Source organism: Bactrocera neohumeralis, chromosome 4 (assembly GCF_024586455.1).
Source record: "Bactrocera neohumeralis isolate Rockhampton chromosome 4, APGP_CSIRO_Bneo_wtdbg2-racon-allhic-juicebox.fasta_v2, whole genome shotgun sequence".
Lineage (NCBI taxonomy): Eukaryota > Metazoa > Arthropoda > Insecta > Diptera > Tephritidae > Bactrocera > Bactrocera neohumeralis.
Genome location: NC_065921.1, coordinates 69191820 through 69210909, shown reverse-complemented (window position 1 = coordinate 69210909; position 19090 = coordinate 69191820). Strand labels below are relative to the sequence as shown.

The 19090-nt window shown below is 38.0% G+C and overlaps 1 long non-coding RNA gene across 2 annotated transcripts in view; it reads right to left on the bottom strand.

Moving 5' to 3' along the window:
* Positions 1 to 18089: 18089 nt before the first annotated feature.
* The window catches only part of LOC126757063 (uncharacterized), an 18358-nt gene continuing 17357 nt past the window's right edge, over positions 18090 to 19090 (bottom strand). Inside the window, exon 4 of one of the 2 annotated variants that reach the window (XR_007666674.1) lies at positions 18090 to 18113. This is a non-coding gene — a long non-coding RNA (uncharacterized LOC126757063). Of the gene's footprint in view, positions 18114 to 18793; positions 18818 to 19090 lie in introns of those variants that run through there. The other variant, XR_007666675.1, reaches the window with a different exon arrangement.

Below are 19090 nucleotides of genomic sequence, written 5' to 3'. Positions count from 1 at the left end.
TAGTAAGTTGAAAGAAAATATCTTGCGGCAATTGGAGCTAAGAGGTAGATAACACCTCATAAGTTTTAGAATACTTCAAATGTTGTTAAATCAGACGCTCGGAACTCGCTGGAACTTCTAAGTGTACTTAAATCGGCGATATAGCCGTATTTGCCGAATTAAAGTCTGAATTCTTCACGAATTTCTGATTTCACACCACTTGAAGGATATCTGGCTGTACAATAGATCAATACTTCTAGAGATAGTCGCACATATATAAAGAAAACTGCGAAATATATTCATAATCCAACCACTGTATAACTGTATCTGCACTCTCTTCTCACCGCATCCGACATTCCACCATAAAACAAAAACTCTTCTGTTGTCACCTCAGTGAGGATTTGGTTTCTGCATCGGTTGGCAAATGACGTGCACTAATGTCACTCACATTACTCGGTTCGACGGCCAAGGCGACGTCGTAAAAGCTCGCTGGCTGCTGTGGCCGACCGACTGGGTGTATCCTACAAGCTGTTGCAATTAATGGGCGCTTAGCGAGGTACCGTTACATGCTATGCATTAATACAAACACATTTTTGAAAAGCAAAAACAATCAGTGTTACCTTCCGCACACTCAGAGCCGTGCAAAGGTTTTATATTTGTATGTGTATTTATTCATTCGTTTTAGCTTCTCATTGTGTTTGCCTGCATTTTTCGCTTCTTCAGTGTTCCGCCTTTGCACTGAACTGTTAGCAATTAAGCGTTAACGTTGATAGTTCTCGAATATCTGTGAATGTGTGTGTGCGTGTATTTGTTGGTGCGTAACAGTAGACCGCATGAAGTGGGCGTTTCGTGCCGATTGCCTTTGTGCTTGTATTCATGCGCAAAATCTGCAAACTGATGGCTATCATTAAGGCATTTGCAGAGTTCACTCAAATCGCTCTGGGCTTTACTGATTTGTTCTTTACTTTTTTGTCATTCTTTTTAGTCGCTCAACATGAAAAGGGTTAATCGTTTTCATGCCAGTCGCAGTATGCGCAATTTATTCAATTACTTATAGTTGTTTTCTCTTTTGTGTCTTCAAAGAAATTCATTAAGTTATGCTTAGATAAAGTAAACACTCTAATAGTAAAGGTTAGCATTTTTTATGCCGTATTTGTCTTTTATGCACTCTAATTGGTAGTGAATGTTCAATTATTCTATAAAAAAGTTTCTCAAACGCCTTCAAGTCTACCTCAATCTAACTTCTAACCAATTCAAGACCAATATTTCAGTAATCTGGAGGGTACCTAAGCTTGTAGTTGTTCACTGTTCAAGGAATTTATACAGTTCAATAGGTATTTATGTATATTGGATTGCGAGACTAAAATTGGCTTAATCATTAATTCCAGAGGCAAGTTGAACCAATTTTCTATATATTCGAAGACAAGACTATAGGAACTCAAAATGATTTCAAAATATCTTTGATTTCAATATTCATATAAGTTTCTAGAACCATATCTTTCTTTTACCTATAACAGTGTTATAATAAGTTTTAGTCGATACCTGTGCCTGCACGCAAATCTGTGCGCAGCTATAGCTATTGAGGTTTATTCTGTATATATAGTGAAAATCGATTACCCTTTGGCCTACTTTAGACTGCTGGCGGTTCTTTTACAAAACCAACTTGGAAAAAGATTTTCAAAAGAAACTTATTTTCGGCTATAACCGATGTTCCTATATCATCATGGTATCATCGACGTAAGTGTTCTGTGCCTTAACGTTAAAGATAATTATTTTGCGACAGAATTCAAACGAGTTATAAAATTTTGGCCGGATAAAATTCGGGCCCATTCCGTTTACGTATAGACCCGACTGCCATGGGAACGATTGTGCCTTACCGTTTTGGCTCATCCCACACTTTGTAATAACTGATGCCTCGCAGTAAGTGTCAATTCCAGGCTTACTAAAAGCATTATTGGACTTAATACCTCTGGTATTTTAAAGAAATGTTATAAGTAATATTCATCAGTCGTTTTATTAAATACAGCTTTCGATTGACCATTTTATATTATCTTATTACGATTTTGGAATTTTATCAGTCGAAGCATCCTGGCGATAAAGAAAATCTGCAAAGATGTAAGCCAGCCTGAAAGTATAGTCAGTCAGAGCTATTTGCAAAAGGGTCATTGTTCGAAACCGTCTATAAATAGATAGATAGATAGATAGTATTATGAGATAATGCACCGCGACCTATATCACATGTCTTCCCAGAGTCCCAGCAGCCTGAATAGTTCCAGGAGTTTGCCGGGCGATACTGAGGTGATGTGATCCCTGCTGATATAAATGGAATCCAGGGCCTTAAGCCTTTTTCCACAGATTGCTGTACAATTCAGAATTAGGTGTGCTGGTATTTCCTGCTCCAGGTCGCAGAACCGGCAGTTAGCACAGGAGACTATGCCCATGTTGCAGAGGTGTTTTCTGAGCCTGCAGTGCCCTGTGCAGATCGCGACGAGGAGACGGAATTTGTCACGGGGGAGGCGAATTAGTTCCTTGAACCTGCAGAGATTGTACCCTCCTAGGAGCAGCTTGGCGTGGCGCATATTTGATGCCTGTTGCCAATGCCGTTCTCTCTCCACTCTCTCCTCCGTGCGGAGCAGCTCCTTAAAAGTGTGGGATTCTACCGCTATGTATGGTTCTGGTCCCATCACCTTGGACGCTGCCGCAGCGTGGGCCAGTTCGTCGGCCTTCTCGTTTCCTTCTATTCGCTTGTGGCCTGGCACCCAAATTAGGTGCACCCGGTTGCACAAGAACAGGCGGTTTAGCCTTTCTATGCATTCCTCGACTAAAAGTGATTTGGTCTCATATGATGAGATCGCCTTTAGTGCCGCTTGACTATCACTGAGAATAGCTATGCGCTGGTTGCGATAGTTGCGGCTGAGGCTGACTTCAGCGCACTGACATATGGTAAAAACTTCAGCCTGGAAGATACTTGGGAAGCATCCCATTGGTATGGACAGCTTAGTACGCGGTCCCGCAATACCTGCCCCAATACCTTCCGGTGTTTTTGAGCCACCTTCTATACGTGGGAATATTATTTTTATATATCAAAAAGTGCTAGCTGAATTATGTGAGAACAGAGAACAGCACCGTGTCATATTATTTGGCCATTCTCTACCTAAGGGGAAGCATGTCCGGTTATTCCAAGCATTTTTTCGGAATAAAAGACCTTGATGTTATGGGAGAATACTAATTTTGTAACTTCGTTTGACAAGATAAGAGGAAATTAACTTAACATCGTCGATAAGGCTGAATCTTCTTCTTCTTAATTGGCGTAGACACCGCTTACGCGATTATAGCCTAATTAACAACAGCGCGCCAGTCGTTTCTTCTTTTCGCTACGTGGCGCCAATTGGATATTCCAAGCGTAGCCAGTCACTTGGTCCTTCCAACGGAGTGGAGGTCATCCTCTTCCTCTGCTTCCCCCGGAGGGTACAGCGTCGAATACTTTCAGAGCTGGAGTGTTTTCGTCCATTCGGACAACATGACCTAGCCAGCGTAGCCGCTGTCTTTTAATTCGCTGAACTATGTCAATGTCATCGTATATCTCGTACAGCTCATCGTTCCATCGAATGCGATATTCGCCGTGACCAACGCGCAAAGGACCATAAATTTTTCGCAAAACTTTTCTCTCGTAAACTCGTAACGTCGACTCATCGGTTGCTGTCATCGCCCAAGCCTCTGCACCATATAGCAGGACGGGAATTATGAGCGACTTATAGAGTTTAGCTTTTGTTCGTCGAGAGAGGACTTTACTTTTCAATTGCCAACTCAGTCCGAAGTAGCACCTGTTGGCAAGAGTTATCCTGCGTTGGATTTCCAGGCTGACATTGTTGGTGGTGTTAATACTAGTTCCTAAATAGACGAAATTATCTACAACTTCAAAGTTACGTCAACAGTGACGTGAGTGCCAAGTCGCGAGTGCGACGAGTGTTTGTTTGATGACAGGAGATATTTCGTCTTGCCCTCGTTCACTGCCAGACCCATTTCTTTTGCTTCCTTGTCCAGTCTGGAGAAAGCAGAACTAACGGCGCGGGTGTTGAGGCCGATGATATCAATATCATCGGCATACGCCAGCAGCTGTACACTCTTATAAAATATGGTACCTTCTCTATTTAGTTCTGCAGCTCGAACTATTTTCTCCAGAAGCTGGTTGAAGAAATCGCACGATAGGGAATCACCTTGTCTGAAACCTCGTTTGGTATCGAACGGCTCGGAGATGTCCTTCCCGATCCGTACTTCCGAACAGAATCAAAGAATCATTTTGAATGTCCCTTCCCTTTTTATTTAAATCATAGCAATTGAATCAACGCCAATTGCAAAATTGCCAAAATTGTGGGTTCTAAGTATTCAGCCTTAATACCATCCTTTGGATTTTCACTTTGCATTTTTATATTTGCTTGGGAAAATATCTGCTAAAGAAAAGAGCCTGTTTTTACATGTGAATATTCCGGAAACTGCTGAGCTTCACAAAGTTACGGATCTTCATAATGCTTGGGTGAAGAAGTGGAAATTGTGTTCTTCATTGCTACATAAATATGGAAATACGAAATTCCTTACAATCTGATAAAGGGGAATCTTGCTAAAAATCGACGACTCTCAGGAAAGCGCTTCAAGCAACTAACGCGGCAATTACAGTTGTCGTTGTAGAACTCAATACATATTTACATGCATATTTGTTATATCCATAGTATTTATTTCTGTTTTCTTTTTTACTTCCTGCTAATTCACCTGAGCGCCAAAAAATGTAATTAACCGCAAACCTGCTGGCTATGCTGTTATAAATTTTTTTACAAAAGCAAATGTTTTTTCACTTCTTTTCCGCCAAATTGCAACCTCATTTCTGTTTCGCTTCTTTTTATCTATTTTTCTTGTGCAAATTTACTGCCATTTTTCTATACAAATTCTTTATGTTTCATGTTCTTTTTGCTTAAACGCTGCCTAATTATTCTACGCTTATCTGCCACATGTGGCATGCGGCGTCTAGGGGCTCCAGCCGCAACCATCAAAACAACATACGTGCTATTAACGGTACATTTTCGTGTTCCATTGCAATACTGCTTCGCAAAAGTTTTATGCCTCAACAAGCATGCAATGCAGCTTTTTTTCATATACATTTTTTCTCTTTACATTTCTTCTTTTTGGTACTTCGTCTTCATTTCATGCCACCTTTTTTGTCTTTAACATTTTGGTGCGGCCACTAAGCTGCCAAAATCAGGCTCGGTGCACCGCCATACCGCCGCGGGCTACAATGAGTCTTACAAAGCTACTAATCAAATGTGCGCTAACTCGAAACCACAACATTATTATGAAATTACTCTGCTATGACAAACTGTAAAGGATGCAATGTCCCATATAAATATTATATGTATACTCTTCTTGCAAACTGTGTGAAAAGAAATTCATTATTCAACATAATTTCTTCCCAGCTTGGCAGTTTGGCTCGTTAGCTTCAAAGGAATTTTGTGTTTAATTAGATTTTATTGCATATTTACAGGCGTTTCAACTATTTATTTGCCGACATGGTTTTTAACTGACCTCAAGCGGTGGCGATAAGAGCAAAAAAAATGAATTTTACAAAAAAATTGGTATTACAATGACCTCAAAGAACTTTTCACACATACTACTACAAACCTACTCCCACACACATACATATATTATACGTAAATGCATGTCTTACATGCGCTGCATCCTATATGACTCAAGTTCAACGAGATTTCTGCGTGCTTTTCGCTTAATAAAAATTTTCATAGACGTTTAATACTCGAAAAGTCGTAAACCGTAAAGTGTACAATAATAACAACCAAAAGCAGCTTTAATGAAAAAACTGTAGACCACAATGGGTTTGAAAGGCCACTGGTTATTTGGCCGTCTATAACGAGCGCGCGAAGTGCAATTTAGCGCAAAGATATTAGTAGTTATTGTGATGAAAAGTGCAAAACAGGAAAAAGTTGTTGAAAATTCATAAAACCGCAGTTATTAAAAAATTTCTGAGTACGTACATGTATGTATATATGTGTGTGTATTTGTTTGCATAGTCGCGAGAAAATTAAATATGCCACTTTTGAGGCGTGAAAGCGTGATTTGAAAAAATGGTGTGTGGTATTGCAAGTGCAATAAGTCGAGGCGTGAAAAAAAAAAGAAAACCGCTGAAGTTGAACGATGTTACGTATACGCCAAGTAGTCTCATAAAAACAAACAGAGCAGTGCGCAAATCTAGAAACGGCGAATCGAAAACAACTAAAACAAGTAAGGAAGGGCTAAGTTCGGGTGTCACCGAACATTTTATACTCTCGCATGATTATCCGTCATTTACATATTTTTCAAACACCGTATTTGTGTAAAGTTTTATTCCGCTTTCATCATTGGTTCCTAATGTATATACTATACAGAGAAGGCATCAGATGGAATTCAAAATAGCATTATATTGGAGGAAGGCGTGGTTGTGAACCGATTTCACCCATATTTCGTACATATCATTAGGGTGTTAAGAAAATATTATATACCGAATTTCATTGAAATCGGTATAGTAGTTCCATAGATATGGTTTTTGGTCCATAAGTGGGCGACGCCATGCCCATTTTAAATTTCTAAAAAAAAAGCCTGGGTGCAGCTTTCTTCTGCCATTTCTGCCGTAAAATTTAGTGTTTCTGACGTTTTTTGTTAGTCGGTTAACGCACTTTTAATGATTTTCAACATAACCTTTGTATGGGAGGTGGGCGAGGTTATTATCCGATTTCTTCCATTTTTGAACTGTATATGGAAATGCTTGAAGGAAAAGACTCTATAGAATTTGGTTGACATAGCTGTAGTAGTTTCCGAGATATGTACAAAAACTTAGTAGGGGGCGGGGCCACGCCCACTTTTCCAAAAAAATTACGTCCAAATATGCCCCTCCCTAATGCGATCCTTTGTGCCAAATTTCACTTTAATATCTTTATTTATGGCTTAGTTATGACACTTTATAGGTTTTCGGTTTCCGCCATTTTGTGGGCGTGGCAGTGGGCCGATTTTGCCCATCTTCGAACTTAACCTTCTTATGGAGCCAAGGAATACGTGTACCAAGTTTCATAATGATATCTCAATTTTTACTCAAGTTACAGCTTGCATGGACGGACGGACGGACAGACAGACATCCGGTTTTCAACTCTACTCGTCACCCTTATCACTTTGGTATATATAACCCTATATCTGACTCTTTTAGTTTTAGGACTTACAAACAACCGTTATGTGAACAAACCTATAATACTCTCCTTAGCAACATTGTTGCGAGAGTATAATAAATAAAATAAAAAAGATATGAAATAGAATAAAAATTAAAAATAAAATAAATGGCATGAGTTTTTTATGAAGGAATTAAAAAAAGAAATTGAAAAGATAATGTTTTTTTGTCGGAATTTGTTGCAAAAAATTTTATATAAAATTAGATTATAATTATATTTCAGATATGGTTAAATATAACTATAGGTGCTTTCGGATATGCTACAAATAAGTTGTATGATCACATAAAATCCAACTTCAATAAATCGAGTCTATGGTGCAGTGTTTTAGGTTGTACGTATTAATTGTTATATACTCGTATTTATCTTTGACCTGTCTTATCTTTGATTAGTCGAAGTTTGGATACGGTTGTTTCAGAAAATAATTAAAAATTCTCAGACTTTGCTTGCATGCAACTCAAAAATAAATAAATTTTTCCGCTTCTAACTCAACAGATCACTTAGCCTATAAGCATGATCTGGTTTTGCTTCATATTTGTCTAACTCTTCTCACGATCTGATCTTCGATGGAGGTGAAGTTGACTGCAGCGGAGACTTTAATAATCCTAATCGAAAAGACTGTCTCTTCCAACTTTCGAGAAAAGCAAGAGGAATGAATTAAGCAAGTGTATATAACAAGTAACTATTTTAACAAGAGTCGGATCTAACTGACCGAACGGACTCGGTTTTTTGTCTGGCAAAGGATTGTCGACTCGAAGGATTTCTACCACTACAACAACAACAAAAATTAAACTAAAATCATGTCATGGACAGATAAATATATTATTATGTGGATTCAATAAATTCAATAATCCCACAATAGCTTTTTTACGATTATATTATTTCTGACAGAAGTTTTTATTTCAGAAAAGCTTGCTTTCGTTCAAATTCCTATGCTAATGACAGAAAATAGAACTATGCAGGTTTCATAATTCGATTAGTAAGGTCTTAATATGTATGCACCACTGTTATTCTAAGTTTTTAAAATCGCTAATGAAGTTGTATTCCCATTTTTCATTGAACAAAATCGATTATCTGTCTAAGCATTAAATTTTTTTTTTTAACAAAAAAAATTTTGCTTTTTATTAGTTACCTGAACCATTATATCACAATTCATTTATCTGACATGTTGAAAACAGTAACCCATTTCATAAACTGAGGCATCGGAGAGAGTCTGAAAAAGCTGAAAACAGTTTCCCAAAAATAAAAAAATCTATGTACAAGAAGCGTTTCAAAGCAAACAGGACTATAAAAAAAGAACAACTGATTTTTTCGGCAAAATCAATTCATTTTATTCAAAATAGTCTCCTTCTGCTTCAATACAGCTTTTTGCACGGTTCAAAAGCATGTCGAACGAGTGTTTTAGCTCGTTGGCCAGAATGGTCGCCAGTATGCCGGTGCAAGCCTTTTGAATGGCCTCTACGTCTCCATAACGCTTTCTTTTCATCGGCAAATGGATTTTTTTAGAAAAGGAAGAAGTCGCACGGTGCCATATCCGGTGAATAAGGGAGGTTATAATGGTTAAAATGTGATCTTTTGTCAAATAATCGGTCACAAACGTTGATCGATGAGACGACGCATTATCGTGCAAAAAACGCCAACTTTCATCTTCGTCAATTTGTGCGGAACAAACCATGAACTCATTCCCACTACATAACTGTATATATTTCAAATATTATTTGATTTATATACAAATATACTCAAATAAATAAATGCATACAATAACAATGTTGTACTCCACCACTAAAATGAATTCATTCACACAACATTGAAACTGGCAAATTTCCCTTAAATCCCTGTGTATTAGTTTTCAATTAAAGAAACGTACTTAAATGTTAGCCATATTGTATATTGAATTTTAATTAGTTGAACCTAATTTATTGCAAAACTAAATTAATAATAAATTAAATGAAATTACAAGCCGACCAAAAAGCATTAATTGTTGGGACTACAAGGGATATGCGGTCACTGGAATTCAAATGAACTGAAAAACTTGCGCATATAAACTTGTATAAGCAGGATTCTTTAGAAACAGTTGACAAGGAATTGAACATTATAGCAGATGGGAAGCATTCTCTCAGAAGCATTGAACTTCGGCCGATTTGGCTAAAAGAACATTTGACTTCAAAGAATTTGCCCCTGATGGAGACCACGACGATCACGAAGCACATTCGAGTACTTTTTTCCGAGAGTTAACCGTAAGGCGTGTTGTGGCAGAAAAAATGTCTAGTTTGGCATTTCTGTATCGATCTTTGATTTGAATTTTCTCTTTTTGCTTCATTTGGTTTTTAAATCCCACCACAGTGGCAATTAGTTTGATTAGATTTCCACCAACGCTGGCGCACATAATTTGCAATGCATTAAGGGTTGTTACGTTAAGCGATTTGCATTGCTGTACAGCTGAAAATAGGAAATTGCCGTTAAGTAGCGTGCAAGGTGTGGAAAATGTGGGACATGCAATTAAAAAGGTGAGTAATGGACTTCATTTAAAGCTGCGCACAGCTCCAATGAAATATAGCAAATTTGCAGAAGGTTCGTTAACAAAAGCAAAGCGCTTCTTCACTGCATTTTTCTACGCCACACCTTCGCTGCCAAAAGAATCTTTGAAAAATCATTGCTTTTATGCACTTAAATCTTCCCATTAAAGTGGATAATTATGCAGCTTTCCTGTTATGCCTTGCTCTAATTCGCATCAATCGCGTTGTGAAAGGCGCTGAGCAGCTAAAAATGCGAAAACTTCCCTTTGTTTGATTTGTGTTTTTGCCTTTTCATGGTCATAAATAGAAATCGCCACATTTTTACGTCAAACGTTGCTTCAGCTTGAACGATTTATTTACATTTTTCTTCTGCCATTGACCCTCGCTCCCTTTTACCACATGATTAAACGCCTAACTACCTGACTTGCTGGCGAAAAGTATGCATGCGTGTGTATATTTATGTAGATTTGGAAAGTTTGTACTCTAAAAATAGGAGCAAAAGAATCAATAATTCATTGACCGGGTTGTGTTCAATAACGGTTCAATGCGTTTTATTGTATATGATGGAAAATTATTGCTTCAATTGCCTTGAATGGGCAGCGTTTATGTTATTCCGATTTTGACTATTTCAAGGCTTCGGAAGTGTTTATGGCAATTTTTTATACTCCTGCTACATGTTGTTTCAGAGTATAATGTTTTTGTAGTAGTATACTTATAGCCCTTATGTACCCAATATAAAGATTTTCGAACTTCCGGGAGACTTTTTACCGCATATATTGGCTAATATGTGAGTTATCTCAATGAAAATGAGAGAACATGTTTTTCTCTTAACAATGTATCTTTGTGCTTAAAATAGATAAAATTGGGCGAAGACTTGACCTAGCCCCACTATATCACTAATATCAGGATAATCGGTCATCCCGCTGACTTTACTCCATATCATTGGTGATTGTATGTGAGCAACATACTTTATGAAACCTAGGGGACTTTATGCAAAGTTTGCGCCAGCACCTGAACAATTTTCCCAGTTTTGGATCTTTTCTAGTTCCTAGAGTATAAAATGTTCGGTTACACACAGTACAATTTGTTGTTTGCTTCACATTTCGATGAAAATTTCTTCCCAATGAGCATTCTTCAGAAAATAGTCGCTAGGGACCAGATTTGAAAATATGGTGAATGCGGAAGCAGTTCAAAGCCCAATTTTACACAGAACACGGCGACTTCCATCTTCAAATGGTCAGTAAAAATTATTCGATCCCAAAATACAAATACCACAACCTAATCAGCCGACTGTTGCGTTTTTCCACTCTTTGTAGCGGGTCACTGTCGATTGGACTTCAGAGTGAAATGACACGCTTCACTCATTGTCACAAATCGATGCAAAAGCTCGTATTTATTACGCTCAAACATCTCCATACACTACTCCGAATCATGAACTAGTCGTTTGTTTGTTTGGTAAAAATTGAGCTCGCGTGCCATCCACATTACACAGAGCTTATACCTAAGTATTCGGAAATGATATTATATACGTGATTCGTGTCTATGGTAAAATTAGCATAACAATCCTCGATGGTAGATTTTCCTGAGGCAGTGTCCGGAAAGTCGTCATCAAGCCAAGTTTATGAATTTGATATAATTCACAAAGTAGTGATTTATACATGCACCTTGTGCAGGTTAGGGCTTACATTGTCATATGTTTAATTCTATTAGCGCCATCTATCCGGACTTTTCAATTGACCTGTTAACTTCCAAACGGCTGAAGCTAAATGAACCAAGCTTGCTAAGTAGAAGAAGGGTCGTTTTAGCATTTCTGCATGTACCGTGAAAATCGGAAAATCAGATAGTAAATATGTATGTCCACTTTCCACTTAAACGTTATGCTGAAAGCTGCTGAACTTGTGAATAATTGCTCTAAATTTCGCATTCAAGGGATAAGCAAGGTAATAAATCTTATGCCCAAAAATCGCTAAAATCGGGCAATATCTTTTCAAGATCTCAGTCATCAAATATGTGGACGGCAGTACATATGGCTGGTTTTTTTTACCGAAGATATAGGTAAATTTGTGAAGTCTTATAAGTTCGCAGAGAGTCATTTGCTTATATGTATTATGTACCAAAAAAGATACAATTGTGCTAATATTTCCATTTGCCCCCATAATCCTGATATAAACATTTTCGAACTTTCTCTTCCGGCTGGTTTTATACCTAGTCCCCATATACCTAAGAGCGGAAACAGCGCTTGATTTTTTACCTGACATAATGGTCAATCTGTGAGGCTTCTTAATGAATAGTAGGATATGTCGGTATACCAAAACTGTATGAAATCGGTTCATAATATTCCTCCTCTCCTAAATTTTTAGAAAAAAAAATTATAGGAATTATATAAGAGTTTCAAATTTCGGTAGGCTTTATACCATATAACTATCGGTTAGTATAAATATAACTATCGGTTATATCGGTCAATATGAGATGAGGGTACAACTATCAGTCAATATGTAATATATCTCAGCAAATTTGGTGAAAGTGTTATATACCAAAATGTGCGATATTGATTCACGAATTTAAAGTTGGTGGCATGACTCGTATGTCAAATGTCACAGAGAAAGAAAAAAAATTCCATGGTAAAGGTGCACATATAGGAGTAAATCCTGTTAAAGTTGTAACAATACTTCATAAAGTACACTGATTTTCATTACTCAAGAAATAAATTGGGACCAGCATTTGGTATATTTATTAAATTTAGTTTTCAATACCAGAAATTAGTATAAATTATTGCTAAAATACTTTTCATTAAAGCAAATATTTGTCTTAACTCATTTTAACGTTCGATATTCTAACTTCTAAAAACTTTCGAGTAATCCACAATATATACCATAGTCGCCTGCCCTGCTAAGTTTGTCGCATGTGTATGAGCCCTTAAAAATGCGGCCCATCAAGCAGCAATTGCATACAATTAAAATGCCACAAAACTCAAACTTCACACAATAAGAACTTTTGTGAATTCTTTCGAGTGTGAAATGTGTCACCTTAGAAAAAAAAGTTTAATTTCATAGACAATCAGATAAGAAAAGCTTTTGCACGCGACACTCATGCGAGATATTCAAGATAAGAACTGTGCTTTGCTTACCAAGCTAGTAATAGCGTAAACTTTTATGTCAATATATGTACATATACATATACATGTACATATATAATTCCCCCATATTTATATGTGCTGCAGCACATTTTCTTTACTCTGTTCCATTTTCTATTTTCCATTGCAAAGAAAATATTACTACTTGCTTGGCTTCCACATTGATCGACGGCGCGTTTTGCACCTGCTGTTTTTCCCACAGGGTCAAATACATCAATTATCAGACCTATTAGACAATTCTACTGCCTGTCTTTGCGATATTGTGCTAACTGACTGTTTGCATATATACATAAATATATATAGTATGTTATTGTTTTGTATGGCTTGATTCTGCGGCACGCCACTTCAAATTTGTTTGGTTTCTATGTCATTTATCGGATATTCGCTTTTAAGCGCCTACGCGATTGAATAAATAACATTCGCGGCCGTACAAGAGATGACACAAGCTAACAAAACCGATATATATATACATATATACTTATGTGTATATGTATAGTATACATATATTTGTTTCCACATACAAATTAGCGAAGCACCCGTTTGCGGTTTGTGGCAATATTTTGCACTGTGGACGAAAGGTGGAAGGCAAGTAAGACAAGTAAAGCAAACATGTTCAAATGGACTTGCATATTAAAGACTCGAAGGATCAGAACTTTATCATATCGGTATAAATATTACGTACGCAACTTAGTTCTCGCTGTTTTTTTTTTTATGAACATGCAATTTTTTTGTGTTGAAATGGTTACAAAGGAATTATTTGAAGTTTTTCCCATATTTCTTGCAAGGCTCGAATACCATTACGGTAAAACTCTTCCTCTTGTGATATTATCCAAGAATCACGACATTGTTGGCTGTTGTCCAATGATTAGAACTGCTTCTGCGCCAGAGAATGTGCGATCTAATGAAACAAATCATAATCGAACGGTCCAATATCTTAAGGCTGTGTTTGCCTTTTATTGGAGACTTTTTTTACGTGGCTGGTACCAAACCCAGCGCAGAACCCTGGCAAGGGATGTTTCGCTCTCTCACATTAGCTCGCCTTCAAATGGTTGTTCTTAGGCTACCCAGAGGATACTTGGTCTAAGATCGGAAGTCGTGAACTGCTTGAGCCATATTTACAAGAATCATTTCTGGTCACTCCTAAGTGAATGGCGCTCATAGAACTTTCCTCACTTGCGTGAACTTCTACACATGACTCCATCTTTCAATATCTAGAGAATATGGCGGGTGGGGTGGTGTTTCCCTTTTCAGCGTTTCTAAGTAGGATTTGTTGGGTTTATGAGGCAGAGCATTGTCATGCAGCAGAATCCCTATTTTTGCCACTCCTGGTATTGAGGCCGCTTTTTGTACACTGCCCGGCTCAGTCGCATCAATTGAAGTCGATGCCGTTCCCCACTGATGGTTTTGTTTGTTTTCAGCTGTTCATAATAAATAAAGCCGGCCTGTTGCCACTGCCACCAAATACACAGCAGAACTTTCGCAGCATGAATATTCGGCCGAGGCGGCCACGATTTTGTTTTCTTTGGATTGCTCCTATAATACCCGTTTTCATCACCCGCTGGGATTCGATGAGGAAAACCCTTTTTTGTCGTAGGAACGATTGTTTACAGTTGAAAACACGGACGGATGAAGCAAGCCTCGCTCGACGTCCCAGGAACTCCTAAAATGCATCGTCTTCGAAGGTTTTGCCCTTCCTTCACGCAGGCAGTCGAAATCGAATAACGAAAACATCGTCTTTGAGGCGACGAAACCCATCATGGCATGTTGCTTTACTGAGGGGAGCAGTTCCCCATTTTTTTTTTTGTTTTTTCGATGTGTTTCAGTCGCCGATTTCTTCGACTGACATTTTTCTATTTTTTTAAGATTTCTTTCTCTCCTTGATATCCGCAATTGCTTGTTTTTATCACTATACCCTGAACAGGGTATATTAAGTTTACCACAAAGTTTGTAACACACAGAAGGAAGCGACGGAGACCCTATAAAGTATATATATAAATGATCTGTATGTTTAGCTGAGTCGATTTAGCCATGTCCGTCTGCCTGTCTGTCCGTCCGTATATATACGGGACTAGTTCGTCAGTTTTTAAGATATCGTTTTGAAATTTTACAAACGTCATTTTCTCTTCAAGAAGCTGCTCAATTGTCTGAACTGGCGATATCGGACCACTATAACATATAGCTGCCATACAAACTGAACGATCGGAATCCAGTTCTTCTATAGAAAACTTTCACATTTGACAATATCTCTTCACATAAGTTTGCACAGGTTATTTTCTAATATAGTAGTGTAATATCAGAAGAAATTGTTCAGATCGGTTAACTATAGTATATAGCTGACATACAAACTGAATGATCGGAATCAAATGCTTGCATGGGAAACTTCCTCATTTGACGGGGTATCTTCACGAAATTTGACATGGATTACTGCTTAAGGTAATAATATAATATCCGAAAAAATTGTTCAGATCGGATTACTATAGCATATAACTTCCATACAAACTGACCACATAGTTACTAAAAGAAATGCACTTGTGAAGGGCTTATTAGCTTCGATGCAGCCGAAGTTAACGTTTTTTCTTGTTTCTCTTTATTTATGGCTCAGTTCGTAATCACTGACTTCAAGGGCTATCTTTTTTTAAATTTGTTAACCAAAACAGTTGCTTTGAGGCAACATTGTTGCGGTGATATACGCAACAAAGGTTATTGGACGGTTTGAAACCACAAAAGTGAAACCCAAAAGAACTGACAACCATTTATTTTCCACCTCTTGCTCTCTCTCATATTCCCACTCTTTGCATACTTACACACCCACACACTCTCAGACCTGCAATATTTGCATGCATGTGGCATCAGGTTTTTGCTATTTTTTCGCTCTTTTGAATGCCAGTGTGTGAACATCCATCAGCAGCGTTATAAACTAATATTATAAATTGGTTTAAATGCGGTCTGGTCAACAACAACAACAACACTATGAATGAAAGGTGACACGCTACACAATGTAAGCTCACCGGCCGCACGTCACTCTTTCCACCCCATCGATGTTCGGCGAAGTCAGCGGCGCGCGCGTTACGCGTTCTAAATCAACACCACAACTCGACGTCGTCATGTAAATAAACAGACAATTGAATTTTCACGGTCTCCTGTGGCGACTGTGTCGTTGAGCGAACAGCAGGTGGTGCTGTGAGAGAGCGCACCGTTCGGCCAGGTGTCTAAAGTTAGCGAGACGAGTGCATGGTGTTAATTGTTGCAGCTCACTGTGTCAATGCTTTTATATTTCCCTATTTATTGCTGATACCATGGAGAAAAATAAATAAATTTGTTTAAAAATAACAAATATGTACTTATTTATAAATAAAGTGATATTTATATTAATAAGCGAAAGACATTTTTGTTGAAGGGGCTCAATTTTATTCCAAAAATTTGGAAGAAACAACGAGATGTCCGACGCTACAAGAGGATACCAGCTATCTGTGGAACATTAGTTATGATGGCATACTAAGACTTGGAATGCCAGACGAATCATATTTCATCGGCTAAGCGGAAGACATAGCACCAGTAATCACACCCCCCGACATAGAGGACGCCAGAAGAAAGCTAAAACAGGTCATGATTCGGACGCTAGCAGAGCTACTACTGGTCATGAACAAGCACATTCCTCTCGTAATAAGCATGCAAACGACCAAGGATATTCTAAGGCCATAAAAAGCTGTGAATTTCTTAGGCATAAGACTGGACCCCAAATTAACTTTCTGGATACAAAACCAGCATATCACAGTAAAGGCAGCGAAAATCACCTCTTATCTTAGCAGACAACCAACATAGAAAGGCCCACAAACGAAAAGAAAAAGCTTTTACTGTCAACAACTACCAGCGTCTTAATATACAGAGCAGAGACATGGGCAGATATACTAAAGAAGGAAAACCGACATAAGGTATTGTCCAGAGTGAAGAACATTACAGCTCTCAGAGTTGCAGCAGCTTACCGAACTCTGTTAGGTGCTGTAATTTAGTTATAAGTGGTAATGCTCCCATTGACCTTCTGGCGCACGAAAGAAAAAAGCTGTGGTAGCTAAAGAAAGCAGATGAAAATAACAAGAGCGCTTTTGACCGAATAAAAAAAAACACGATACTCGCATGGCAACAAAGATGAGAGAATGAGAGTTGTGGTAGATGAACGGCCAGACTTTTAAAAATTTCAACTTATGCACAAGTCGCAAATTTCCTACACCATACAGCTGATATCCAGAAAGTACCTTCATAGAATGGGTAAAGTCGAAGAGCCGTCATGCCTATATAACGAAGCGACAGAAAACGACGCAGAAGTTGCTATACCGTTGTTGTGATGACAGCTCTGATGATGCGGAAAGATTTCCTACCCCTTCAAAAAAAAGGTACAGACCGATTATACTAAGGTTTGGTAATACTCCTGTATACTCGAGAACATGTTTCCATGTATTTATAGAGAGTCTTGTGATGATGTTGTCTCTAGCAAAAGACACTGGCTTAATAAGATACCTCACATATTCTCAATTTATACTGTCGCTTATAATGGCATAGCCCTTGCTTGCAGCCTGGAGTCGCACCATGGCACTGTATGTATGTATGTACGTGCAACGCGCCTCCACACGCTGCGTGAAAATAATTGATTGCAACACACACACATTCAAACCACGCAGGACTTGGCAAACTACTTGATTTTGTTACGCATAAAAAAATGGCAAAAACTCTACTTCCATGAAAAGAGCGCATAAAACGCGTGGCATTATTACGTTGCAGCAAGCGTGGTTTTTCTACTAAGTTGCAACGCGCGCACTCAAATTCATTAGGTGTCAACTCCCGCACATTTCGGCGGTTGTTTGTCGCCTGCACAAGTCGTCGCCGTGGGTTTTTATGCCACATTTTACATTTTCTTTGCTTCTCGAGAATTCTTGCCAACATTTACTCTTCTTCGCAGTTGTTTGTCGCCTTTTGTTACCGCCTCCAACGTCGTGAAATTTCGCTAATTTTCTGCTTTCATTGCTCCTACCTTCGCTTTTTCTTATCTTAGTGTGTTTCCACTTTTCTCAACATGTTACATAGCCATCGATTTTTATTTATTTTTTGCCCGCCCACGCACATAACGTCACGTGTGTGCTCGTGAAAATATAACACAATAATATGTATGCGTATATCCGCTGTAATTCAGTGCCAAACGACAAACAGGCACATTCTGCCATTGCATATCGCCACCTAAAATGCAAACCAACGTAAAATCACTTTTCATAAGTTTACATGCATAGTAAAAATGATATAATAGAAACCACTCATATTGAAAAAAAATTTTAGTTTTAGTTATAAAATAGTTATAAAGTGGTTATATATTGGTTATTTATTGATTATTTATTGGTTATAAATGACAGCGAAGCTGAAAATTATATGCTACATATATGTAACATGATTTAGCGAATCGAAATCAATAACAAACTCAATTTCGATTTTTTTGATGTTATGTTATTTTCCATTTTAGGTGACATATACACATATACACTCATACCTATAACACTATACATTCTCCTTGTTTACACTTGTCATTTAGCCAATTCTTCGTGATAATGCTTCGAGGTTTTGTGGGCGTGTACCGGCCTCTGGGTGGTATGTTTTCAATTTTTAAACTACCGTTAGTTATTCTTGTCGAATGCAAGCTAATTTTCAGTAACTTATAGTTATTGCTTTTATGTGAAGAAATAAATTGTGGAATGCTACGGTGATCATAGTTTTCAATATTCATATATACATTATATGGTAGGATTATAACATCAGATTATTTTTAGTAACAAATAATTTTGTAAATAGAGTACTCCACTTGTCTATAATTTGAACACTTGCTGCTATGAAAAGGCAGGTAAGTTGGCAAAGTTAGGAGCCGCGCTGAATAGCTGCAAATCAAGAACAGGCTGCAAGATAATAAAGAAGATATGACCCAAATAAGACAGGAGTAAAACCAGGCACTTACTAAATAGGTACATAAATCGTATATACAGACTTACAGATGCGGCACTGGACTTTTGGAGAGCATGCGCTAAGAATGGGCCTGCCTTATAACAATATTTTCCACTTTCTCTCTCAATGCCCATCAGGCACCAAACTTAGCATTTTGTCCAAAAATAATAACGGGTATATGTAAGCAGTTTCGCTGAGAGCATCAAATGGTTTGAACGCAACGTTGA